The 26,790-nt window shown below is 38.2% G+C and overlaps 2 protein-coding genes across 5 annotated transcripts in view; one reads left to right on the forward strand and one right to left on the reverse strand.

The window, feature by feature from the left end:
* The window catches only part of IGF2BP3 (insulin like growth factor 2 mRNA binding protein 3), a 147,487-nt gene that overhangs the window by 84,209 nt on the left and 36,488 nt on the right, over window positions 1-26,790 (forward strand). The window lies entirely within an intron of this gene.
* MALSU1 (mitochondrial assembly of ribosomal large subunit 1) overlaps window positions 1-26,790 on the reverse strand; it is a 125,615-nt gene that overhangs the window by 37,739 nt on the left and 61,086 nt on the right. Inside the window, exon 5 of one of the 3 annotated variants that reach the window (XM_082398610.1) lies at window positions 20,125-24,125. The exons of the other annotated variants lie outside the window; for them this stretch is intronic. The gene's annotated coding sequence lies outside the window, so the exon portion shown is untranslated. Of the gene's footprint in view, window positions 1-20,124; window positions 24,126-26,790 lie in introns of those variants that run through there. 3 annotated transcript variants of the gene reach the window in all.

Below are 26,790 nucleotides of genomic sequence, written 5' to 3' on the forward strand. Positions count from 1 at the left end.
CCACTGAATGAATCAGCTTTTCCTTGAGCTGAGCCTTTGTGCTGTCTGGGGCTGTGACAAATTCACTCCAAGTGTTGCCTTTCTCTTTTGAGCCTTCGCCAGGCATTGGGAATTATTCTCAGGTCAGGGAGGAAGGTACTGCAGGTCTGCCTTCTTTTTGGCTTTGGCCACATCTGCCCTATTGTAGGCAGTATTGGCCAGCATTTACAATCAAGCAGCAACTGTGAATGTAGAGAAGAGCATTCTCTTCCTTTTTTTTGTATGTCCCCCCCCCCCGCCCCCCCAAATCATTTCTGGACTTGAATACTGTCTCTCTGTATTTTTGTAGGGCTAGCTAAGCTGGTTAGGGGGTGTAGCAGATGACACCGGTGTTGTGTATTTTAATCTGAATGCACTGTATTTTATGTCGTGAACATCCTAGAATGGTCAGTAATGAGATTTATTGTGTTTTTTAGCTTTGTTTACAGGTGCTTAGCAATGTACTTGTTCTTGAACTTAAATGCATTTGAGGGTAAGGGTTAGAAGTGGTGGATGATGGGCATTCACATGTAAAATCAGTAACATTCTGAGGCAAGTTCTTACTCATCTTGATTTTATTGTTCTACTTTCTACGTGTTATAATTTAGTCAGCCACAGTATGTATTTGGCTTGTCTAGAGACAGCTGTTAGTGTTGGCTATTTTTATTTCTACCCACAGAAAAGTTTTTTTGTTTGTAATTTTTGAATGAAACGTTTCTCTCTTATCCTGCCTGGTTTTGGTGATGTATTTGATTCTAAGGAAGGCATCTGTAATAATACCTTGGTCACTGTAATGCAATTCCCAGTTTTGTATTTTGTTGGGGGCTCAGTTCTGAAGGAGTTAGAAGTGGATAGCATGGGCTTCCAGTAATAGGTCTGGGATAGTAATGTCTGAGTGTTTTTAAAAGCCCATCATATTGTCAGAGCTGTCCTTGAAGCCCCTGGAAAGTGAAACTGTTGTGGAGAGGCCCACCCTCCATTTGTGGGTGACATATCTTATGTCAGTAGCCACAGAGTTGAGATAAGAAAAGGCAGATATAAACCCAAAGTAACAAACAGCTGTGAAGTTTTTAGGCTTCTTTCCAAAAATGAGAGTCTGTGCACTATAAAATTGTGGTTTAGCATCTGTACTGCATACACCGCCCTGAGGAGGGACGAAAGGGGGTAAGGATGGCTGTGTGCTTTCAGATTCTGTATTCAGCTCTAGCTGGCATCAGAACCTGAACGAGGGATTTCGTTCATGTGCAAAAATGGGATGTCCTGGAGGGGTTGCTTGCTCCCTGAATCTTCCAACTAGCTGCTCCTGATAGAGGTGTGGTGGTTTGCCCCATTCTCATGGTATTTGCTTGCCTCTGGCTCAGTGGCTTCATCCTTCATGTCCCGGCCAGTCAAGGGACAGATCAACTCTTTTTTCACTTGGTATTTTGATTTGAGCTGCTTTTTTGCAGAAGCTGCTGTTAAAGGAATGACTTAAATACCCGTCCCCCCCATTAAAAGAAATTCAGATTCATTGGTTAAAACTTGGAAAGTAAAGTACAAAATAGTTTTAGTATACCTTTTATATTCCTATGCAGGAATATGCATACATTGAATTAGCAGATCAGAGTGTGAATTTTTAGGCCATTTGCTGTTAGAAAACTTACGTAGAAGTTTTGTGCTCCATTACACTTCCCCCATGAATAGATGAGACTATTTGTTCACCCATATCCTCTCCAACGTAATTCATGTTAAAATAATTTAAAATGTTAGCCAATTTTACCTGCAAAAACTAGCATTATTATTTCAACTGGCATATTTACCTGACTTTGACCAACAGTGAAATTTTTAAAATGCATTTTAATCATTTTTAGCTGTCAGTTCTGTTCATGGCCCCTTTCCTCTAATTATGTCTGATGATACTTTTCACACTTGTTGGGCAAATGGTACTTACAGTGTGTCAGGATTAAAGATTTATCATCCAATTTTTTTGTTTCTTTTTTCCATTTCTGTAGGATTACAATTTTAAAAAAACAGTATCTATCCTATTGTATGTAATTTAATTTCCTGCCTTTGTTTTTCCCTCTTAAACCTTAGACAAAGAACAATAGAAGAAATTCAAAAACAAAAAAAGATAAAAAATGTAAATAATGATAGGAACAAAAAATAATGAAATAGAAAAATGAAGATATAATAATCAACAAAGACAAACATTTCTTTGAGAAAACTAATAAGGCAGATTCGTCTCTGGTAAGATTGAGGAAGAAAAAAATGTTAAGGGACAAATAGCTAATTTTAATATGGGTGAAACTCAAAACATAAATGTTGAATAGAAAAGAGAAATCACGGAATACAAAAAAGTTCAAAACTGTATGAAAATATATTATTTTTATATAAATACATATGTGATAAAGCTTTAAAGAAGAATAGGGGAATGATAAGCACAAAGAATAAGGGAGTAAGAGGGCTTTCCAAAGTGGCTTTGGATCCATGGGTTTGATTTATTTCTTAAAATGGATAATAGGTATTCAAGAATTAATTGAACTACTTTCATTTCCTTTAATATGTGAAATATTTTGTAATAAATTAAACATTCTATACGTTAAAAAAAAACCCACCAAAAAAACAAAACAAAACAAAGAAAACCTTAGAACTTTTTCCTCATGTCAAACATTGGGAGTAAATCTCATTTTCTCAATTTATAACAGTGTAAGCCATATTAGTAAATTTTTTCTAACAGCTTTATTGAGGTATGATTGACATACAATAAATTACACTAATATCTTTAAAGTATACACTTTGATAAGTTTTGACATAAGTATATACCTGTGAAACCATCACCACCAAAAAAAATAAATAAAAATGAGCGTAACTATTACTGCCCAAAAGTTTCTTTATGCCCTTTTGTATTCCCTCCTGCCCCTACCCTCCAGCAACTTCTGCTCTGCTTTCTTTCACTATAAATTAGTTTGCATTTTCTAGAGTTTTATATAAGGAGTCATATAATGTATACTCTTATTTGTCTGGCTTCTTTCAGTCAGCATAATTTAAGTTCTACTCATGTTATGTGAATCAATAGCTCATTTCTTTTTATAGCTGAGTAGTATTCCATTGTGTGGGTATACCACAATTTGTTTATCCATCTGCTGATAGACGGTTGGCTTGTTTCCTGTTTTGATTACTATTAATAAAATCGAATGAGCATTTATGTGCGGGTCTCTGTATGGATGTATGATTTTGTGGGGACTCGCTTGGACCTCCAGTGTTCATATGAAGCTTATTTTAAACTAAAGACTTTTGAAATTTAACACATGCAGAAAGAAGCCTATTCAGAGCTTTCCTTTTCTGGCTAAAGGCAGAAACTTGTGGCGGTGAGGCTGCCATAAATACCCTCTCCAGGGGAGTTTAACTGGCCTGAAAAGAGATGAAGACCACTCTTCAACCACTCTTGTGAGATAAACAAACATCATCACAAGCTTTATCTCCCATTTGTGTTTCCTATGAAACCTCTTCTCTTCCCTCCTTCTCCCCCAACAAGTTAGGTGTATAAATGCCCATCTTTATTTAGAGAGCCACTGCTTTTGTGTACTTTCAACATGCATATATCAATAAACTTTGTATTTTCTCCTGATAATCTGTCAGTTGTCAGCTAAATTCACAGGCCTCCAACCACTGAACCTAAGTTGGGAGAGGAAAAACTTTTTTCTCCCAACACTTTGATTTCTCTTGGGGGAATTCCAGGGGTGAAATAACTGGGTCATAAAGTAAGTACATGTTTTAACATTTTAAGAAACTGCCAAACTGTTTTCCAGAGTGTTGTATTATTCTATGTTTACACCAGCAGGGTTTGAGAGGTCCAGTCCTAACGTGTGCAATTCAGTGGTTTTTAGTATATTCACTGAGTTTTGGGACATCACCACTGTGTAATTTTAGAATATATATATATTTTTAACATCTTTATTGGAGTATAATTGCTTTACAATGGTGTGTTACTTTCTGCTTTATAACAAAGTGAATCAGCTATACATATACATATATCCCCATATCGCCTCCCTCTTTCATCTCCCTCCCACCCTCCCTATCCCACCCCTAGAATATTTTCATTACTCCAGAAAGCAACCAGTTAACACTCACTTCTCACTTTCCCTTCACACTAGCCCCTGACAACCACTAATCTATTTTGTGTCTTTATAGATTTGCCTATTCTAGACATTTCATATAAATGGAATCATACAATAAGCGACTTTTTTGAATAGCTTCTTTCACTTAGTGTGTTTTCAAGGTTCTTCCATGTTGCAGTGTGTATTAGTGCTTCGTTTCTTTTTCTTATTTTTTTAATAAACTGTTTTAGAATAGTTGTAGATTTATAAAAAAAAAAAAAGGAAAAGATCGTATAGAGTTCCCATATACCCCACAGCCAGTCTCCCCTGTTATTAACATCTTTCATTCGTATGGTGCATTTATCACAGTTAATGAACCAACATTGTTGGGTCCTAGTTGATAATGAACCAGCATTGTCGGGTCCTAGTTGATAATAAACTAAAGCTCATACTTTTTAGATTTCCTTCGTTCTTAGCTAACGTCCTTTATCTGTTCCTGGATCCCATCCAGGATACCACATTACATTTAGTTATCATGCCTCTTTAGTTCCTCCTTACTTTTAAGTTTTAGTTTCTGAGGCTCTTGTTTTTGATGACCTTGACAGTTTCGAGGAGTATTGATCATGTATTTTGTAGAATGTCCCTTAGTTGGGACATGTCTGAAGTTTTTCTCGTGATTAGACTGGATTTATGGGTTTGGGGAGGAAGACCAGAGAGATAAAATGCCATTCCTATAACATCATATCAAAAGAGTACATACCATCAGCATGACATCACTGTTGATGTTAACCTTGATGAAATAGCGTATGTTAGATTGCGCCACTGTAAAGCTACGCCCCACCTCAAACCCCTTTTCATACTGTAGTCCTTGGAAAGAAGTCAGTGTACATAGCCCACACTGGGGGAGCAGGAAATTATGCTCTGCTTCCTTGAGAGTGGAGTCTCTACATCAATTATTTGGAATTCTTCTCCATGGACATTTATCTACTCTCCCCCATTCACTTATTCAACCATTTGTACTCATGGATATTTATTTTGTACCTTGGATTATAATCTAATATTTTGCTTTATTGTTCTAGCTTTTGTTGTTGGGAACTTTCAGTTGGCTCCTGTGTCCCTATGGTACCTTCACTCACCATGGTGTGTGTGTGTGGTAGGTTTTTTGTTCGTTTGTTTTGTTTTTTCAAGCACTTCCTTACTTTTTGGCACTAGAAGATATTCCATAATTCTTGCTACAGTCCTAGAATCAGCCATTTCTCTAAGGAGGCTTGGCTCCTCTTATTTGAGAATGGTATTAGAAACCAAGATCTGGGCAGTAGGTATGACCATTGCTACTGGGATGCTTATTGCTTTCATGTTCTTTCAGCTATCAGAGCAAGGAAATACATGTGTATATACTAACCTGTGTATATACATGTCTATAAATATATCTATATGTAGCTATCTGTGTTAAGCTAAATATTACTGATACTTGATTCCTTTTAATTGCTAAATATTCCATTGTGTTGCTGTACCACATTTTGTTTATCCATTCATCAATTGATGAACATTTGGATGGTTTCCACTTCTTGAATATACAAATAATGCTGCCATTGAACAAGTTTTTGTGTGAGCAAATAGTCTCAGTTCTCTTGATATAGACCTAGTAGAATAATTATTGATGGAGTTGCTGAGTAATATGGCAACGCTGTATTTAATATTTTGAGGAACTGCTAAACTGTTTTCCAAAGTGACTGGGCCATTTTACATTGCCCCTAGCAATGAAGGTGGGTTACAATTTCTCCATATCCTTGCCAACAGTTATTTTCTGTCTTTTTATTTTAACCATCCTAGAGGGTGTGAAGGGGTATGTCATTATAGTTTTGATATGCATTTCCCTAATTGAACATTTTTTTCTTGTGTGTATTTGCTATTCTTAGATCCTTTTTTGTGAAGTGCCTTGTTTAAATCTTTTTTTTTGAATTTTTGAATTTTATTTATTTTTTTATACAGCAGGTTCTTGTTAGTCATCCATTTTATACACATCAGTGTATACATGTCAATCCCAATCTCCCAATTCATCACCCCACCACCCCACCACCACCACCACTTTCCCCCCTTGGTGTCCATACGTTTGTTCTCTACATCTGTGTCTCTATTTCTGCCCTGCAAACCAGTTCATCTGTACCACTTTTCTAGGTTCCACGTACATGCGTTAATATACGTTGTTTGTTTCTCTCTTTCTGACTTCCTTCACTCTGTATGGCAGTCTCTAGATCCATCCACGTCTCTACAAATGACCCAATTTCATTCCTTTTTATGGCTGAGTAATATTCCTTTGTATATATATACCACATCTTCTTTATCCATTCGTCTGTTGATGGGCATTTAGGTTGCTTCCACGACCTGGCTATTGTAAATAGTGCTGCAGTGAATATTGGGGTGCATGTGTCTTTTTGAATTATGGTTTTCTCTGGGTACATGCCCAGTGGTGGGATTGCTGGGTCATATGGTAATTCTATTTTTAGTTTTTTAAGGAACCTCCATACTGTTCTCCTTAGCGGCTGTATCAATTTACATTCCCACCAACACTGCAAGAGGGTTCCCTTTTCTCTACACCCTCTCCAGCATTTGTTGTTTGTAGATTTTCTGATGCCCATTCTAACTGGTGTGAGGTGATACCTAATTGTAGTTTTGATTTGCATTTCTCTAATAATTAGTGATGTTGAGCAGCTTTTCATGTGCTTCTTGGCCATCTGTATGTCTTCTTTGGAGAAATGTCTATTTAGGTCTTCTGCCCATTTTTGGATTGGGTTGTTTGTTTTTCTAATATTGAGCTGCATGACCTGTTTATATATTTTGGAGATTAATCCTTTGTCCATTGATTTGTTTGCAAATATTTTCTCCCATTCCAAGGGTTGTCTTTTCGTCTTGTTTATGCTTTCCTTTGCTGTGCAAAAGCTTTGAAGTTTCATTAGGTCCCATTTATTTTTGTTTTTATTTCCATTACTCCAGGAGGCGGATCAAAAAAGATCTTGCTGTGATTTATGTCAAAGAGTGTTCTTCCCATGTTTTCCTCTAAGAGTTCTATAGTGTCTGGTCTTACATTTAGGTCTCGAATCCATTTTGAGTTTATTTTTGTGTATGGTGTTAGGGAGTGTTCTAATTTCATTCTTTTACATGTAGCTGTCCAGTTTTTCCAGCACCACTTATTGAAGAGACTGTCTTTCTCCATTGTATATCTTTGCCTCCTTTGTCATAGATTAGTTGACCATAGGTGTGTGGGTTTATCTCTGGGCTTTCTATCTTGTTCCATTGATCTAAATTTCTGTTTTTGTGCCAGTACCATATGGTCTTGATTACTGTAGCTTTATAATATAGTCTGAAGTCAGGGAGTCTGATTCCTCCAGCTCCGTGTTTTTCCCTCAAGACTGCTTTGGCTATTCGGGGTCTTTTGTGTCTCCATACATATTTTAAGAGTTTTTGTTCTAGTTCTGTAAAAAATGCCATTGGTAATTTGATAGGATTGCATTGAATCTGTAGATTGCTTTGGGTAGTATAGTTATTTTCACAATATTGATTCTTCCAATCCAAGAACATGGTATATCTCTCCATCTGTTGGTATCATGTTTAATTTCTTTCATACAATTCTGCATACAGGTCTTTTGTCTCCCTAGTTAGGTTTATTTCTAGGTATTTTATTCTTTTTGTAGCAGTGGTAAATAGGAGTGTTTCCTTAATTTCTTTCAGATTTTTCATCATTAGTGTATAGGGATGCAAGAGATTTCTGTGCATTAATTTTGTATCCTGCAACTTTACCAAATTTCATTGATTAGCTCTAGTTGTTTTCTGGTGGCATCTTTAGGAGTCTGTATGTATAGTATCATGTCATCTGCAGTGACAGTTTTACTTCTTGTTTTCCAATTTGTATTCCTTTTATTTCTTTTTCTTCTTTGATTGCCATGGCTAGGACTTCCAAAACTATGTTGAATAATAGTGGCGAGTGTGGACATCCTTGTCTTGTTCCTGATCTTAGAGGAAATACTTTCAGTTTTTCACCATTGAGAATGATGTTTGCTGTGGGTTTGTCATATATGGCCTGTATTATGTTGAGGTAGGTTCCCTCTATGCCCACTTTCTGGAGAGTTTTTATCATAAATAGGTGTTGAATTTTGTCAAAAGCTTTTTCTGCATCTATTGAGATGATCATATGGTTTTTATTCTTCAGTTTGTTAATATGGTGTATCACATTGGTTGATTTGCATATATTGAAGAATCCTTGCATCCCTGGGATAAATCCCACTTTATCATGCTGTATGATACTTTTAATGTGTTGAGGATTCTGTTTGCTAGTATTTTGTTGAGGATTTTGGCATCTATGTTCATCAGTGATATTGGTCTGTAATTTTCTTTTTTTGTAGTATCTTTGTCTGGTTTTGGTATCAAGGTGATGGTGGCCTCATAGAATGAGTTTGGGAGTGTTCCTTCCTCTGCAATTTTTTGGAAGAGTTTGAGAAGGATGGGTGTTAGGTCTTCTCTAAATGTTTGATAGAATTCACCTGTGAAGCCGTGTGGCCCTGGACTTTGGTTTGTTGGAAGATTTTTAATCACAGTTTCAATTTCATTACTTGTGATTGGTCTGTTCATATTTTCTATTTCTTCCTGGTTCAGTCTTGGAAGATTACACCTTTCTAAGAATTTGTCCATTTCTTCCAGATTGTCCAATTTATTGGCATAGAGTTGCTTGTAGTAGTCTCTCAGGATGGTTTGTATTTCTGCGGTATCTGTTGTAACTTTTCCTTTTTCATTTCTAATTTTATTGATTTGAGTCCTCTCCCTCTTTTTCTTGATGAGTCTGGCTAATGGTTTATCAATTTTATCTTCTCAAAGAACCAGCTTTCAGTTTTATTGATCTTTGCTATTGTTTTCTTTGTTTCTATTTCATTTATTTCTGCTCTGATCTTTATGATTTCTTTCCTTCTGCTAACTTTGGGTTTTGTTTGTTCCTCTTTCTCTAGTTCCTTTAGGTGTAAGTTTAGGTTGTTTATTTGAGATTTTTCTTGTTTCTTGAGGTAGGATTGTATAGCTATAAACTTCCCTCTTAGAGCTGCTTTTGCTGCATCCCATAGGTTTTGGATTGTCGTGTTTTCATTGTCATTTGTCTCTAGGTATTTTTTGATTTCCTCTTTGATTTCTTCAGTGATCTCTTGGTTATTTAGTAACGCATTGTGTAGCCTATAGTGTGTTTGTGTTTTTAAGGGTTTTTTCCCTGTAATTGATTTCTAATCTCATAGCGTTGTGGTCAGAAAAGATGCTTGATATGATTTCAGTTTTCTTAAATTAACTGAGGCTTGATTTGTGACCCAAGATGTGATCTATCCTGGAGAATGTTCCACGTGCACTTGAGAAGAAAGTGTAATCTGCTGTTTTTGGATGGAATGTCCTTTAAATATCCATGAAATCTAACTGGTCTGTTGTGTCATTTAAAGCTGTGTTTCCTTATTAATTTTCTGTGTGGATGATCTGTCCCTTGGTGTAAGTGAGGTGTTAAAGTCCCCCACTATTACTGTGTTACTGTCGATTTCCTCTTTTATAGCTGTTAGCAGTTGCCTTATGTATTGAGGTGCTCCTATGTTGGGTGCATATATATTTATAATTGTTATATCTTCTTCTTGGATTGATCCCTTGATCATTCTGTAGTGTCCTTCCTTGTCTCTTGTAACATTCTTTATTTTAAAGTCTATTTTATCTGATACGAGTATAACTAGTCCAGCTTTCTTTTGATTTCCATTTGCATGGAATATCTTTTTCCATCCCCTCACTTTCAGTCTGTATGTGTCCCTAGGTGTGAAGTGGGTCTCTTGTAGACAGCATATGTATGGGTCTTGTTTTTGTATCCATTCAGCAAGCCTGTGTCTTTTGGTTGGAGCATTTAATCCATTCACGTTTAAGGTAATTATCGATATGTATGTTCCTATGACCATTTTCTTAATTGTTTTGGGTTTGTTTTTGTAGGTCCTTTTCTTCTCTTGTGTTTCCCATTTAGAGAAGTTCCTTTAGCATTTGTTGTAGAGCTGGTTTGGTGGTGCTGAATTCTCTTAGCTTTTGCTTGTCTGTAAAGCTTTTGATTTCTCCATCGAATCTGAATGAGATCCTTGCTGGGTAGAGTAATCTTGGTTGTAGGTTCTTCCGTTTCATCACTTTAAGTATATCATGCCACTCCCTTCTGGCTTGTAGAGTTACTGCTGAGAAATCAGCTGTTAACCTTATGTGAGTTCCATTGTATGTTATTTTTCATTTTTCCCTTGCTGCTTTCAATAATTTTTCTTTGTCTTTAATTTTTGCCAATTTGATTACTATGTGTCTCGGCACATTTCTCCTTGGGTTTATCCTGTATGGGACTCTCTGCGCTTCCTGGACTTGGGTGGCTATTTCCTTTCCCACGTTAGGGAAGTTTTCGACTATAATCTCTTCAAATATTTTCTCTGGTCCTTTCTCTCTCTCTTCTCCTTCTGGGACCCCTATAATGCGAATGTTGTTGCGTTTAATGTTGTCCCAGAGGTCTCTTAGGCTGTCTTCATTTCTTTTCATTCTTTTTTCTTTATTCTTTTCCGCAGCAGTGAATTCCATCATTCTGTCTTCCAGGTCACTTATCTGTTCTTCTACCTCAGTTATTCTGCTATTGATTCCTTGTAGTGTAGTTTTCATTTCAGTTATTGTATTGTTCATCTCTATTTGTTTGTTCTTTATTCTTCTAGATCTTTGTTAAACATTTCTTGCATCTTCTCCATCTTTGCCTCCATTCTTTTTCTGAGGTCCTGTATCATCTTCACTATCATTATTCTGAATTCTTTTTCTGGAAGGTTTCCTATCTGCACTTCATTTAGTTGTTTTTCTGGGGTTTTATCTTGTTCCTTCATCTGGTACATAGCCCTCTGCCTTTTCATCTTGTCTATCTTTCTGTGAATGTGGTTTTTGTTCCACAGGCTGCAGGATTGTAGTTCTTCTTGCTTCTGCTGTCTGCCCTCTGGTGGATGAGGCTATCTAAGAGGCTTGTGCAAGTTTCCTGATGGGAGGGACTGGTGGTGGGTAGAGATGACTGTTGCTCTGGTGGGCAGAGCTCAGTAAAACTTTAATCTACTTGTCTGCTGATGGGTGGGGCTGGTTTCCCTCCCTGTTGGTTGTTTGGCCTGAGGGGACCAAACACCGAGCCTACCCCCGGCTCTTTAGTGGGGCTAATGGTGGACTCTGGGAGGGCTCTCGCCAAGGAGTACTTCCCAGAACTTCTGCTGCCAGTGTCCTTGTTCTCACAGTGAGACACAGCTGCCCCCCGCCTCTGCAGGAGACCCTCCAACACTAGCAGGTAGGTCTGGTTCAGTCTCCCCTGGGGTCGCTGCTCCTTCTCCTGGGTCCCAGTGCGCACACTACTTTGTGTGTGCCCTCCAAGGGTGGAGTCTGTGTTTCTCCCAGTCCTGTTGAAGTCCTGCAATCAAATCCTGCTAGCTTTCAAAGTCTGATTCTCTAGGAATTCCTCCTCCTGTTGCCCAACCCCCAGGTTTGGAAGCCTGATGTGGGGCTCAGAACCTTCACTCCTGTGGGTTGACTTCTGTGGTATAAGTGTTCTCCAGTTTGTGAGTCACCCAGCTAGCAGTTATGGGATTTGATTTTATTGTGATTTCGCCCCTCCTACCGTCTCATTGTGGCTTCTCCTTTGTCTTTGGATGTGGGGTATCTTTTTTGGTGAGTTCCAGTGTTTTCCTTTCGATGACTGTTCAACAGTTAGTTGTGGTTCTGGTGTTCTCCTAAATCTTTTGAACATTTAAAAATTTGTTTTATCATTGAGTTTTGAGATTTCTTTTTTTTTTTTTTTTTTTTTAAAGTTGAGTTTTAGTTGTGTTTTCTTGTTTATTTATTTATTTATGGCTGTGTTGGGTCTTCGTTTCTGTGCGAGGGCTTTCTCTAGTTGCGGCGAGCGGGGGCCACTCTTCATCGCGGTGCGCGGGCCTCTCACCATTGCGGCCTCTCTTGTTGCGGAGCACAGGCTCCAGACGCGCAGGCTCAGTAATTGTGGCTCACGGGCTTAGTTGCTCCGCGGCATGTGGGATCTTCCCAGACCAGGGCTCGAACCCGTGTCCCCTGCATTGGCAGGCAGATTCTCAACCACTGTGCCACCAGGGAAGCCCCCGAGATTTCTAATATGTATTCTGATAAAAGCTTTTTATCAGAGATTTGCTTTGCTTCCAATCTCTAGTTTGTGTTCTTGTTTTTCTAAAATGTCTTTCAAAGACTGTTGGTTATAATTCTTATTATTGTATTGATTTGTATGAACTGTATGCTCATTCTTTAGCCATATTAGATCTTTTAACTTCAAACATGTTGCATATTTTTAAAGCTTTCTAAAGTGGATAGTTGAAAGCATATACAAATGTAAAGAGAATAGTATAATAAACTACCCCATGGATCCATCACCTAACTTCAACAATTATCAGTTTATGGCCAATCTCATTTCCTCCCCCTGTCAGATAATTTTGAATAAATCTTAATAAATAATTTTACTGATAATTATTTCAGCGTATATTTCTAAAAGATAAGAACTTAAGAAAATAAAACCAATATCATCACACAAATTGTTATTATAAAATGTGAAGTGTGTTCAGATATTTTAGTTGCCCCACATATTTAAAAAATAATTTGTTTGCATCAAGATCCAAATAGGTCCATACTTTGCAGTTGGTTGATTTTTCCCTTAAGCCTCTTAATCTTTGGATACCCACTCCTTTTTCTTTCCTGTTTGCTTGCAATTTGTTGAAGAAACTGGATTTTTTGGTCCTGTCTTGTCTACATTAGCTGATTTCATCCTTGTTTGTACTTTTGTTTCTCAGTCCTCTAAATCCTGTGAATTGGTAATTAGATCTAGAGCAGTGATCTTAATCTTGGCTGCATGTTAGAATCAATCGGGGATTTTTATAAAACATCATAATGTTCAGGCTATATTCCAGACTAATTAAGTCAGATCTCCAGGGTATTAGGGCCCAGGCACCAGTATTTTAGGCTTCTCAGGCGATTCTACTGTGCTGTCAAGGTTGAGAACCACAAAAGGCTTGATCACATTCAGATTCCCTTTTTTCCTCCCTCTCCTTCTCCTTTCTCTTTAAGGAAGAATAATTCATAGGTGGTGGTACAGACTTCTGTCAGGAAGCACATATTTGGTTTTCTCTTTCTGTGATATAGTAGCCATAGATTTTGAGAAATTCATTATTTCATGAAAGGAGGCAAAATGGTGATTTTCTGATTCTATTATTTTATTTATTAATTGAGCCACTTTTATAAAGAGAAACTTCTTCAGATGTACTATGTGGTTCAATTCTTACAAAAATGGCAAGATAAATATTTGATTATAGCTATCAATATTTATCAGCTGTCAGCTCTCTAGTGGTAAGTGATACTTTTCTTTAAATACTTTGAGTTTATAACACTTTCTGTTTCAGTCCATTTTTTGTTAGCTTTACTATGGTCAAATTGTTCCATTTTTAGCCAGTGGGAGCTCTTTCAAGTTGGTTCCTGGGTCCTGGAGCCAACCTGGAAAATATACCTGTCATCTTTGGTAATAAAGCAAGGAAGTTGGCATATAAATGACACCATGAACTAAAAGTTTTTCTTATTTTTGTAAAGAAAATACATGCTGCTTATATAAAAAGCCAAACAAAAAGTCAGAATTTCTATTGGCTAGGGGATTTATTTCAGAACTTTCTGAACATCCTTTAGTTTTTGGCTATGCACGTGTGGTTTACACAAAAACAGCATGACACAATCGGTGCTGTTTTGCAAGCTAGTTGTTAGTACCTACCAGGTATGCTATAGAGAACCATTCATGGCCATTCTTTTTTAATGTCTGTATAATTGGTAAAGACTTATTTATCTTATGTTGTTTGTATAGATTGTTTCCAGTTTCTTATTCTTATAAATACCTCCCCCCATTGTTCTACAGTTTTGTTGAACTATAGTCCACATATCAAACAATTCATCTATTTGAAGTATACAAGTCAATGTTTTTTGGTATATTCAGATATGTACAACAATCACCACATTTAATTTTAGAATATTTTCATCACCTCACAAAGAAATCCTGTATCCTTTAGCTATCACCCCGTCTTCCCATCCCTCTTAGCCCTAAGTAATGTGTAAACTTTCTGTCTCTGTAGATCTGCCTATTCTGGACAGTTTGTAAAATGTAATCGTTGTAGTCTTTGTGTCTGGTTTCTTTTAGTTAGCAAAATGTTTTCAAGGCTCCTTCAGGTTGTAGTATGCATCAATACCTCATTCCTTTTTATTGCTGAATAATATTCCATTGTATGGATATACCACATTTTGTTTATTCATTCATCTGTTGATGGATATTTGGGATGATTGTACTTTTTTGACTATGGTGTGTGATACTGCTATGAACATTTATGTACAGTTTTTTGGTATGTGAACATATGTTTTCATTTCTCTTGGGTATATACCTAGTAGTGGAATTGGTGAGACCGATGGTAACTCTGTTTAAGGTTTTGAGGAACTGCCAAACATTTTTCCAGAGTGCCTGTACCGTTTTACACTTCTTACCAGTAGCATGTGAGACTTCTGGTTTCGCCACACCCTTTGTCGACACTTGTTATTATCTAACTTTTTGATTATAGCCATACTAGTGGGTGTAAAGTGATATTTCATTGTGGTTTTGGTTTGCATTTCCCTGATGACTAATGATGGATGTCAAGCGTCTTTGCATGTGCTTTTTGGCCATTTGCGTATCTTCTTTGGAGAAATGTCTATTCAGATCCTCTGCCAATTTTTAAATTGTGTTATTTGTCTTTATTATTGAGTTTTAAGAGTTCGTTACATATTCTAGAGTTCTTTACATATTCTAGATACAAGTTCCTTATCAGATAAATGATTTGCATGGTAGCCTGCATGTAAACATGTAAATCCATCAGGTCACCTGTCCTAGTTTTTCTCCCAACTTCTATCAGTATTCATTGTATGTATGTAATAATTACTAAAGATTTATTTATCAAAATGATCAGTGCACTTAGCGTGTTTTTGCACATGGCTTTGCTTAAGGAAAATTAGTGAATTTGTTACAGGGTTCTGGTATTTTGATCTTTATTTTTTTTTTACTTTTTATTTTTGGTTGCATTGGGTCTTGGTTGCTGCACGCGGGCTCCCTCTAGTTGTGGCGAGCGGGGGCTACTCTTTGTTGTGGTGCACGGGTTTCTCATTGCAGTGGCTTCTCTTGTTGCGGAGCACAGGCTGTAGGCGCACGGGCTTCAGTAATTGTGGCTCGCGGTCTCTAGAGCGCAGGCTCAGCAGTTGTGGTGCACCGGCTTAGTCGCTCCGCAGCATGTGGGATCTTCCCGGAGCAGGGCTCGAACCCGTGTCCCCTGCGTTGGCAGGCAGATTCTTAACCACTGCGCCACCAGGGAGTTCCCTTGATCTTTATATTTATCTGAGGTATCACTAATGAGTAGGGCCTTTTCATTTCACAGTAGAGGTTATAATAGAACAATTGTATAGAAAGTGGTGGGAGGATAATTACTGAGATGACAGATGATGCACTGGTTGTGATATGAGTGAATTTGAATTTAAGCTAAACTTTTGGTCATGATTTAAATTCTGACAGATACAGTGCGTGATTTTTTTTTTTAATTTTAGAAAAACTGCTCGAAAAACTAAAATTTTTTTTTTGTCTGTAGAGTATAAAAAAATGAGAGAACATTTTTCTTAGAGCATAGTTGAAATACTGGGAAACTTAATCTTGGAAAAAATAAATCTGGTGAGATATAGTTTTATTTTACTCAGGAAGTCTTCCCTGTTCTCCGAAATTCAGAGAAGCAGCTTTTCTGTGAACCTGTCCTTGGTGTATTCAGAGATAATGACCTGGGTAGTGTCTATTACATACTGAAGTTTTAATGAATGGTACAAATATTATACCTTTGCCCAAGGATTGTTAAAATTGTTGAGAAGTACTGATACTTTGAATTGGACTTAAAAACTCAGGCATCACTTCAATGAGTATGAAGAACTTTGATATTTTCTCTACTTATATATTAGCATATACAAGTAGAGAGTATATAATGAGTCCCCCTGTGCCTGTCCGCCAGCTTCTACATTTATCAATTTTCTTCCCTTCATGTTGGTGTGAAAAGCTTTTGAAGAAGCCTTTTCCATTTGAGATGGTGGCCTTCTGAGAAATGGATGGTGTGATGTAATGAGCACTGGCTTTAGAGTTGCGGGGGGTTCCAAATCCTGACTCCACATGTCTTTGCTCTCTGACTGGGCATGTGGCCTTTCCTCTTAGAATCTCAGTTTTTGCATCTTGAAAACAGGGTTATTATCTACTTTTGACGGTTGTCTGGATGATTAAATGTGCTAATGTTATGTGAAGAATTGAAAGAATATTTGAAGGTTAGTTATTGTGTGTACACAGAGCTGCCAGTGACATGGGTTCTCTGTTGCCGTGTTGGATTTCCGAAGTCTGTAATTGTGTGCTAAGTCCTAGTCAAGATAGAGCACTGAGGTAGAGTCTAATTCCAACGTGGACAGATAAACGGCCTATTATAGTAAAGACAAGACCCAGAGTTAAGTACAAGGTGTTTACTGTGGAGGATGGGGAGTGTATTTGTTTCATGAAGCTGCCGTATTGAATTCCCACAAACTGGGAGGATTAAAACAACAGAAATGTGATCTCTCACAATTCTGGAGGGTAGCCGTCTGAAATCAAGGTGCTGGCGAGCCTCTCTCCTAGCTCCTGGTGGTTGCCAGCAATCATGGGTATTCCTTGGCTTGTAGTTGCATCATTCCAGTCTCTACCTAGGTGGTCATGTGGTGCTCCCCCTGTGTGTCTGTGTGTACAGTTTTTCCTCTTATTAAAAGGGTGCCAGTCATTGGATTAGAGCCCATTCACAGGTACTGGTGGACATGAATTTTTAAAGGACACTCTTCAACCCAATACTGGGGGTTAACCAAGACCGGGAGTGATCAGGGATTGCATTCTAGAGGATAACAAGAACCAAAATGCCATTTTAAAGATGGTTATTAAGGAATTAGTTGGGATTAGATGAGAGATGAGGTTGTAGAGCAATACACGATAATGTTTTGAACCATATTAAATTGCCTGGATTTTTTTCCCCTAAGAGACATGGGGAAGTTCAAGGGTTTTAAATTTAAAATTCACATAGTGTAGTGGCTATGTTTGTTGTATTCATGGCTGAATATGAATTTTGAAATAGCTTTTCTGTATTTGAGGAAATCACCAGGTTATGAATCTTCCAACCCATCTTAGAAATTGGTGCTCGAATTTTTAGCACCCCCTGCTACTAGGATGTGGAGAGCTGACCATGGTTTTGCTTCTAAAATACACCCATATAAGACTTCGATTCACTGAGCAGTAACAGAGACGCGGAGTTGCCATGTGGGGAGCAAGTACCTGGAGGTATGTTTTGAAGCGACCGAGTAGAAGTCACAGAGCATACAGTTTCCAAACCAAGTATGTGCTGGGCGTGGTGAGTTGTAGACAGGACTCTGGGAATCTCTGCAGTTGAAGAAGGAAGCAGGGAGGAGTAGTTTGAAGATCAGAAAATTGAGGACCCCCTCCCCACCCCCCCACCCCGGACCCCCAAGATCTTTTAAAAACCCGAGGTAAACTTGGTTGGTGACTAAAGAGAGCCTCTAAGAGGTGAGCTTGCTATTTTATAGACTTGATTTCCTGAAAAGTTTGCAGTTAGCTAAATTGTCTTCCTCTAAGTATAACTTCTCCTTGTTTACTGATGGACCTTTGCTACTTATTAAAACCTTTACAATTACTTGAGCCTGTCTATTTCCAGTCCCAATTTATCAGTAATAGGTGCTATTCCAAGTTGGTGCTCAGATCTTTTCTGAACAGCATGAAGCAGGATCATGTTACAGTCTGAGGCATGGGATCTGGATGAAAAGCTTGTGCAGTAGAATTTGGTGCCAAAAGCAATACTCAAGGGCTTAATTAGCAGTTTTTAAATATAGCAAATACATGGCTGGGCTCCAAGTAAAGCCTTGATTTTGAACACACACTACCAGAGACTGAGAGCAATGGGTGTGAGGACACCCTGGTGGATCCTCCTGCCCCACCTGACCAATGCATTTCAGAATGGAGAAATGTCAAGGACATTTGTATGGGCTGCTTTTGTCACTAGTTTGACAACGCTCTGATGACTTGTCCACATCACTGTTCAAAAGCAGCTAAACTTATGACATGCATGTCTGTCACAGGAAACACGTAGCAGTGGAGGGAAGGGATTCCACTTGACTTTTGTCCCCAGGCCATTCTCTTCTAGCACCCTGACCTTGTCTTAGCACTGTTGGTTCAGGGCTGCTACAGTGGGTTGGTGTGCTTAGAATCTTTCCTTCCTCTGCCCAGTCCCCAAGTAATTCATGCGTTTGGCTTTGTCATTTGTTCAATTGAACCAAAAATATGTTCCATTTTAAAGATGGTTATTAAGGAATTAACTAATTTTTGGTTTGTTACTCCAGCATTGTCCAGTGAGAGCCTTAAGAATAGGAGAGGAGAACACTCATTTCTTTTATGTTTTTTTTGGCCGTACCGCACAGCGTGCGGGATCTTAGTTCCTCAACCAGGGATCAAACCCGTGCCCCCTGCAGTGGAAGCGTGGAATCCTAACCACTGCACCACCAGGGAATTCCCAACACTCATTTCTTGGCATTACCTTTTTGGAAAACAATGTAAAGGCCAATATAATCCAATTTAATGATCTCATTTTTTTTTTTCCTGATTGCAAAATTACATGGTCATTGTAGAAAATTTAGAAAGTCACAAGGAAAGAAGAAAAAACCTTTCTCCCAATGGTTACATTGTAATGTTAGACTCTCAGTTCAGTCTAGTATGATAGGCGCTTTTCTACAAGGTTGGCTCATGTCTAAGTTTATATCCTGTTATGTCTTAAACATTTTCTTCTTTATTGGAAGTTTGAGCTATAATTGACATACCATAAAATTCACCTCTTTGAAGCATACAATTCAATGTTTTTTAGTGTATTCACAAGGTTAGGAATCACCACTAATTCTGGAACACTTTTATTATCCCAAAGAGTAAACTCACAGCATTAACAGTCACTGCCCTTCCTCCCTTCCACCCTCTTCCCAGCCGCTGGCAACCATTAATCTTTCTGTCTCTATGGATTCACCTATTGTGGATATTTCATGTAAATGAAATTATACAGTACGTGGCCTCTTTCACTTAGCATAATATTCTCAAGGTGCATCTATGTTGTAGTATGTACTTCATTTCTTTTTATGGCTTGATGATATTCCAGTGTGTGAGTTTACCACGTATTGTTTACCCATTCATCAGTTCCAGATATTTTATTACAAGGCCCCATGGAGCCCAGTAGAATGACTGCTGCACATCTGAAGGACTAGTTCTTACGGGCAAATATTTTTATCAGTATTTACTTTGGAACCAACCCCTTTCTTTATTTTTCTTCTCCAGACGCTGTTGTCTTTTATTTTTAAATAAGCTTTAATGGGGGCAGTGAGATGGTCTGCTACCACTTTTGGAGGCCACTACAGTTTTGGATATTTTTCACCTCATTTAGACAAGTCACTTCTTTTTTTTCCCCCCACAGGAATTCTGAAAAGTTTTATTTTACTCATCCCCACGAAATAAGAAAAAAAAATTTTTTTTTCTTTTTTTTTAAACGTAAAATGCACCATGTACTGTATTCCTACAGGAGAGGCCTTTCATTTTGAACAGACAAAATGGGAACCTAATTCTCTGCTTACAGTTTTACATTCTTGACGCTTGGAAAATTTTTCTACTGGCTAGTTTCTCGTTTCATATACCCCACACCTGGTTTCTCCTCCACTTACTACATAGGTCTAAGGAAGGGGGCTGTAGGTGCATTTGTGATCCACGTGGTCCACACTCTCTAGCCCTGCACACTTTGGGTCAGATGTCTGGTGAGGTGGCATAGGGTGGTAGGAGTTTTTCTGGAGGCTAGCAATTTTTTTTTTTAAATAAATTTATTTATTTTTGGCTGTGTTGGGTCTTCGTTGCTGCACACGGACTTTCTCTAGTTGCAGTGAGCAGGGGCTACTCTTCTTTGCGGTGCACGGGCTTCTCACTGCGGTGGCTCCTCTTGTTGGGGAGCACGGGCTCTGGAGCACAGGCTCAGTAGTTGTGGCGCACGGGCTTCTTTGCTCCGCGGCATGTGGGATCCTCCTGGACCAGGGCTCAAACCCGTGTCCCCTGCATTGGCAGGCGGATTCTTAACCACTGTGCCACCAGGGAAGCCCTGGAGGCTAGCAATTTTAATATAACCATAAGCTGTATGATTGTGAATCTTCGGCTGTCCTGTTAGTCTCAAACTCAGTGTCTGTCCAACCAGCTCCCTCTAACTGGATCCCCCAAGGGCTTGCTTCTATTCCAGCACACTCAACGAGGGGATACGTGACACAGGTGGATTCCAGGTGGAAATAGACAGTGGTCTATTTGTTGTGTTTATTTTAATCACCATATATATTCCTTTTGCAAGTTTAAGAAAAATTAACTGTATGGCCTATTGCCAGGGTCCTTCCTAGGGCCTAGAGAGCGTTCATGCAAGCAAGCACTTAGAAGCTTAAGGAAATTACTGGGAAATTGGACTTGTGATACTTATGTTAATGAGGATGGAGGCAGAGATTGAGGGAAAGAGAAGATATGGGCAACTTTTTATTCCAGCGTGCTCTTTTTGCCTTGGGTTGAAAAAGATAGATAAGTCACTTCTTAATTAGTGCCTTTACCCAGAATTATGTTGGGATCATCCTCAGGCTTTTGAACTCGTGTCTTCCCCCTTTCCTCTAGTAATTTGTAGCTGTTCGAAGTGGTAACCCCTGCCACATTTTATTTATCCACTTGGATTGCTTCTACCTTTTGGTGATTGTGAATAATGTTGCTATGAACATAGGTGTACAAATATCTCTGAGTCCCTGCTTGCGGTTCTTCTGGGTAGGTACCCAGAAGTGAAATTGTTGGATCATATGGTAATTCTATTTTTTATTATTATTTTTTGAGGAACTACCATACTGTTTTCCATAGAGGCTGCACTATTTTACATTCCTCCCAGCAATGTATGAAAGTTCTAATTTTTCTACATCCTTGCCAAGACATTTTATTTTCATTGCTGTTTTTTTAATTATAGCCATTCTAATGGGTATGAAGTGGTATCTTATTGTGATTTTGATTTGCATTTCCTTAATGACTTATGGTTTTAAGCATCTTTTCTTTCTTTTTTTTTTAAATTAATTTATTTATTTTTGGCTGCGTTGGGTCTTTGTTGCTGCGCACGGGCTTTCTTTAGTTGAGGCGAGCAGGGGCTACTCTTCGTTGCCGCGCGCGGGCTTCTCATTGCGGTGGCTTCTCTTGTTGCAGAGCACGGGCTCTAGACACGCAGGCTTCAGTAGTTGTGGCGTGCGGGCTCTAGAGCGCAGGCTCAGTAGTTGTGGTGCACGGGCTTAGTTACTCCGCGACATGTGGGATCTTCCCGGACCAGGGCTCGAACCCATGTCCCCTGCATTGGCAGGCAGATTCCTAACCACTGCGCCACCAGGGAAGTCCCTAAGCATTTTTTCATGTGAAACACATACTTCTAAAAACGTGTGGAGAGACCCACCAAACTGACAGTGGTTTCTTTTAGCACTTGGTGGAGTAACTGGTAGGGAAGTTATTACCTAGTCAAAAGGGACCCTAACTTTGCGTTATTTAGAGTGTTTTTTTTTTTAACCAGTATTTCTCTTAGTAAAATATAGAACAAGTTAATGCTGGTTAATATCTTCATCTGATTGAGGTACATAAAAATAAACTGTTGAGCACTTGGAACATGGGTGGGGAAGTTTATTGACCCTGGGAGTTGATAAAGTTCTTTGCCTACCAAAGGATGATTTTGATCTTGCGGCAAAGTAAGGGTTAAATTGCTTTCAGTCTGTACCATTATATTTTATTCTAATTGTGTGGGGAAATGCGGTAGCTTACTTGACCAAGTGGTTAAGAGTGTGAGCTCTGGAATCTGACAGCTGAGGTTTAAATCATTTCTCCATCACTTAACCATCTATCCAAGTTGAAATACTGTTTAACTTCCCCATGTCATAACTTACCCATCTATAAAATAGGATGTTACTTCATGGGATTTGTGTGGATTAACTGAGTTAAAACAGATTAAACATTTGGGACAGTGCTGCTGCTAGAAAGCACTCAAATGTTATCACTCATAATTTATTACTAAAAAAAGGCCAGTGTTGTTGGAGAGGAGAGAGTGCCATTAGATGATGGGCAGGTCACATGGGACCTTCAGGGCACTCATTAGAGACTTTGCTTTTTTTTTTTTTTTTTTTTTTTTTTGGCCACGCCATGTGGCATGTGGGATCCTAGTTCCCCGACCAGGGATCGAACCTGCAGGGATCTTAACCACTGGACCACCAGGGAGGTCGTCTTTAGGGACTTTGGATCCTATCCCAAATACAAAGGGAAGTTCTTAGAGTTTACAGCAGGGGTATGAGTTGATTAGCTCAGCTTTTAAAAATCCATCTAGCCCAATACTATCCAATAGAAAGCTAATTCAGGCTTTCTATTGGATAGTTTAAAATTTTCTAGAAGCCATGTTAAAAAAGCAAGAGAGAAAACAAGTGAAAATTAATTTTGATAATATTTTATTTAACGCAGTATATCTAATATATTACAATTTTAATGTGATCAATATTTTAAAAATTGAGATTTTATATTTTTTGTACTAAGTATTCAAAGTCTGCAGTTTGTTTTACACTTAAGCACATCTCAGGTGTGGATTAGCCACATTTAAAGTGTGTAATAGCCACATGTAGCCAGTGGCTGTGACCCTGGATGATGCCGGTCTGTTATGAGAACAATTAGAAACAAAATGAATATGGGAGACAACTTAGGAGCATGTTGCCGTAGTCCAGAGAGAGATGCTGGAGGCTTGGTCTAGGGTGGTGGCAGAAGAGAAAGCAGCTGGCAGGCCCAGAGCAATAGGTAGGAGGTAGCATATGTAGGTGGACTTTTATTGATGAGCTTGAGGGAGATGCAGGTGCAGTTAACAAGGTTGAATGCAACGTTCCTGGTGTACGTAACTGTAGATGGTGTTGCCTCTTACCGTAAAACACAGTAGCAGAGGAGAAAGGGACTCAATATTGGGCTTGGGCACAGGTGTCAGGTCTCAAGCATTGCCTGAATAGGGTCCCTTCTGGTGTTCATCTTTCTCTGTGACTTTGAGGTGTGTGTGAGTGGATGGTAGCTTGGACTGTTCTCTCCCTTGGTCACTCTGATCACATAATTTTATGGAATCCTAAATTATAGTCTCCTCCCCACGTTAGAGGATGTAACTTGTGAAAGTTGAGGATGACTAGAAAGTTGGGAGGTCTGGAAGGTCTGTGTGTTACACTGGAGGCTGAGATTCCCTCTGGGTGGTTTTTTTTTTTTTTCTTTTTTCTTTTTTTTGGCCGTGCTGTGCGGCTTGTGGGATTTTTTGTTCCTCAACCAGGGATTGAACCAGGGCCCCGGCAGTGAAAGTGTGGAGTCCTAACCACTGGACTGCCAGGGAATTCCCTCCCTCTGGGTTTTATCAGTGATGAAGGTGATGTGCAACATGGCTTGTGAGGTTGTCAGGGACCTGGTCTGTGTATGTTGACCTCCTTGAGTTGAAAGTCCTTTTCAGAGGGAATGGTTTGAATGTTATCCAATTATAATGGTAACATTGTATAACAATCTACATTAAGGTAGATATTTCTAAAAACTACCGTGTATTTGAAATTTGTACCATTATTTATTAGAAATGCTATTGGGATGTGCAGTATAGAATTGTTCTTTGTTTATTAATGTAGCTGGTCTTCTATAGATAGATGTAAAAGAACAAAGCTCCCGGGATGATTTTATCCGTATCTGGCAACAACTGGTTCCTGTTTCTGTATAATGTGTTGAGCTGTATTTGAAGGAAGCTCCCTTCATCTCCGATGGCTTTTCTCCTGCCCCTGCTGAAATGAGGAATATGCAGAATGACTTCTTTCTTGTAACCCCTCCTCAAAGTCTGAGTCTGGTTTTGGTGTTCAGGAGATTACTGGTCTGTGTGTATGTGTGTGCATGCGCGTGAGTGAAAGGTGTGCTGGGGCAAGAGAGTGTTAAATATCCTGCTTTTAATTTTAATTTTACTGGTTTTTAGAATGCTTGTGACTTTCCACGTCTGCATCTTTTTTATATGAATTTGTGATAAATTCCTACTTGTTTATATCACTATGGACTTTTTATTATTATTATTATTATTTTTACTATGGACTTTTAAATGAACCTGGAATTTGTTTCCTTTGCTCTTAGGACCAAAACTATTCTGTGGCTTCTTTTTAACCCCTCCCTTACCTTTTTTTGTTCCTCAGTGTTTGGCTCACGGGTAACTAAGACACGGTCCCTTCCCTTACGAAGTTTAGAAGCGAGTGCAGCCCTGTGTGGAGGAGCCACACTGAAGGGGGCGCCTGAACTGTAATGACCAACACTGTCCCATCATCTTCTAAAACACATGCGTCCAACAAGGAGGATTGGGGTCTATGATCATACACATATAAATTATCTGGAGTATGGAAGCCAGTATAACTGTTAGGAATAAGTTACTTGTGACACACCTGACAAATAATCACATCACTATGGTTAAAAATCACTAGTCTAGTGGGAGAATAAAGATCGGTGAAGAGATTATAAAATGACATTGCTTTCATCTCGAGGATTAGGTCAGCTAAGGTGCTGTGGAAATGGGGATGCTAATTTACATACAATAAAATTACCATTTTTAGTGGATAGGACTGTAGTTTCTAATTTCTAGAGATTTTACACATGGGACAGTTGACAACAATAGCATTTATTATTACTTAGAATGTTTAACTCTTACAAGCAGTTTTGTTTTGAATATACTAAACTTTATATATAATATATGCAGTGAAAAATTTGACGGACATTTCCTCAGTTTTTTTCAAGTTAAAAATTTACTTGTATTAATTGTGTCTGTGTGTATATATATATTCACATATAAATATATGTGTCTATTTGTGTGTATACATATATCAATGTATATATAATTCATATATCACTTTGCCAGTGGGCCTTCTGGTGGCATTAGTTTCATTAGCATTATTGTAGGTTTAGTCAACATTGTTTATAACATGGGTATTTAACTTTTGTAGTGTTTTCTCTGTAGTAGTAAAAGTTAATGTAGTGTAAGGTAAGCTACATGGAGACTAACGTATTTAGTGAACAAATTGCTTTTAGGAAGAATTAAGAATGATGTTTATTTAAATTAACATCTATTAAATTGGCACTTACCCCCTACTTCCTACACGCCTCCTCCACCATCTCTAGCTGCCTCCGTACCTCTGCCCCTCAAGGTACCCAAATTTCATAAAGCTCTACTATTGGAGTGGCTTTCATTTAAAAGCTAAATTTTAAATGGTAGATGTACCTTTCCTGCTGCTTTAATTATTTAAGTTGGAATGAATACCTTGTTAGAATTTTTTAATTTACACAGAAAACATTTATTGGTATTAAAAATTTTTTTTTTAGTTTTAAAAATATAAGTAAATTGCTGTTAAATTTTTAAAGGCATTACATGTTGCATACTATCTATTTGCATGGCATTGTGAAAGGTTTCCTATTTTTTGGCCTTTATAAATTAGGTCTCTTACCATTACATTCACAGCAGACTTACCTCTAAAACAGGTGAGCACTGTTATAAACAGTACTGTTCCTAATAAGCTATACTAGTACTTCCTCCTGAGAATGCTTCACTTCATTTATGAACTATTTGAATGTCCTTTTCTGCCTGTATATTTTATGTGCTGGGGCTAGTACAGTGAACAAAAACTTCCTGTTCATGCTGAGCATGCATTCTAATAGCTGAGACAGACAAATGAAATTTTATGTAGTCAGTTCAGTGTTCTGAATTAAAAGTAAAAAATTAAGCTTTATGATTTAAGCAGTAGCTATAATTTGAGACAAAGATCATTGTGCTTCTAGACCTCACCCACAGGAAATTCCCCATGTCAAAACTTACCTATGAAAATACTAACCATTCCATTCACAAATAGGTGTTAACCTTATTTAACATGGAAAAAATAAATAAATAAAAAGTTCATCTCCAGACAAACCTTGCTATAGATTTCAGTCTGGACTCAGCAGACAAAATAAAAGCCTGAAAGGTACCACATAAGATAAACATTGCTTTAGAAGAATTTGCTTAAAGTTTAGTAGGAAATTACCATAAAAACTTATTTATAGTGAGTTTCTTAATGGTTTACTGTGTCCTGGGGGCCAGAAAACATTCTCAAGGGAGTGTCCTTCAAATTTTGCAATTAAATTGATGAGTAAATGGTTCACTATAAATTAATAGAAGTTTATTTTGTTTTACTTGTCAAGAAAAACCTGTTACAGTTCTTGGAAGCGAATGATAGTTGAATTTGGTTTATACGGATGAGATGTACACCTGCAGTTTATACTATAATAAAATTCAGTTGCTGTTTTAACAGCCTTTCATTAGAATAACATGCATGTGCAAATAATGCAGCTACGGGAAAGATAGACAGTTTCCAACTGTACTTTTTCCAACTCAGTGTAGGCTTAGAAGACTGACAGCACAGACTCATTTCTTTTTATACTTTC

This window comes from Balaenoptera borealis (genome assembly GCF_965194805.1).
Source record: "Balaenoptera borealis genome assembly, chromosome: 7".
Taxonomy (NCBI): Eukaryota; Metazoa; Chordata; class Mammalia; order Artiodactyla; family Balaenopteridae; genus Balaenoptera; species Balaenoptera borealis.